The sequence below is a fragment of the Brachycentrus maculatus genome, unplaced genomic scaffold (assembly GCF_059751285.1).
Source record: "Brachycentrus maculatus isolate JH-2025_06_01 unplaced genomic scaffold, ASM5975128v1 h1tg000041l, whole genome shotgun sequence".
Taxonomy (NCBI): Eukaryota; Metazoa; Arthropoda; class Insecta; order Trichoptera; family Brachycentridae; genus Brachycentrus; species Brachycentrus maculatus.
The window spans coordinates 792,501-794,120 of record NW_028280795.1 but is presented as its reverse complement, the minus strand read 5'-3'; positions in this window follow the sequence as shown (position 1 = coordinate 794,120).

The window sequence follows — 1,620 nt, the reverse complement described above, 5'->3', positions numbered from 1 at the left end:
TATTATTTTGTTGCTTTAAATACCATTTTTGTATTTAAAAAATAGTTTTTCTTCAAAATAAATACATGTATAATTTTGAAAAGAAAAGATTTATTGAAAGGTAAAAATAATGGAAAAAACTATTGTTCAATATGTATTTAAAAAAAGTCTAATCTCAATACTTATAACTATATTTTTTTAGTTGCGCGCGTGAAAACGTCCGGCCCTTAGCGCGGCCGTTCGCGTTCTGAATTTGAACGTTTCAGATCACAGCCTTAAAGTTTTGCATCGATTTGTTTATTTTCACTCAAATTACTAATTTTATACAAACTTTTAGCTCCTTAAAAAACCCGAAGCCAAAATATGACGTGAATTGCTTCTTTGGTTCATATAATATAGTAAACAAGTTTTTTGGACAGCATTTTTTACTGTTTTTAACTGATTTTATGCATAAAACATTTTTTATTTTGTAAAAAGAGTTTCTGTAGAGAAATCTACAGTGTGTAATATTTCAGTCTCCTAATGGGTGAAAATTGATTTAAATACTGTACCCCTATGGTCAGAAAGGCAAAACTAATAGTTTGTTAAATGGGAATACTTCACAAATTCTCAACAGATGGCAGTTCTATCTATGAACTCCAATTGATAAACATAAGTGGTTAAGATTCTCAATATATAAAACTTCCGATAATTCAGGCAAAATAATAATTAAATAATGGGCAGAATGGTCAAATATTACACGGCGTTTAAAATGATAAGTTTATAATTTATGTTTTATCTGGTAAATACCACTGTTTCTTAAAATGTATTTTAAACACCATTTTTAAACACCGATGTGGAATGCATCGAAACACGCGTCACAATACATTTTAAGAAATAGTGGTAATTATCTAGTAAAACTTGAATTAAAAATGGATAGATTCACAAAGTGACTGCCGAATTAATTAATAATAACTTAAATCCTACGAAGGCTCAGACTTCCACATTCACTTCTTATAATAAGACACTTCGCATATGTTGAAACATCTAATGTATTTAAAAATTAACTAACTTACTAACCATCACATTATTTTTTGACATCTCATCAAAGATGAAGAAGAATATGGAAGTCTGGGCATTTACGGGGCTGACGACCGTCATAAGCTGGTTTAAATGATCACTTTACAAACATTCACCAATTCTACCCATTATTGACAACCACACTACTCAAATTCTAGGAAGTTCTATATACATGAACCAATTTAGAAACCTTGTTCTTGAAGTGATTCAAACTCACTTGAGACATCTATTGGTAAGATTTAAACAAGCTTATTATTAAGCAAAAACTCTTATATTAGTATGTGAGGTCTTATACTCTTATATTAATTTGAAATTAACTCCTGGAATTGGAGATGATCCAGATTTTGTGCACAAGTATTTGGACACACTCAAAATGTTGTAAACTAACCGTCACACTGTTTCCCTACATCCCTTGACTGCGCTGCGTGTAGGGTTCCAAATACAGAGGTACCTGTTGCTGTCTTAACTTGATCAGTCCACCATGTGGGAACTTCCTCTCCCTGTCTTACCCCCTCGGGCACCAATCACAACCTGTCGTTCCAGGTCAATCCTCATTGCCACGCGCATCGTGTCCAAAGAACT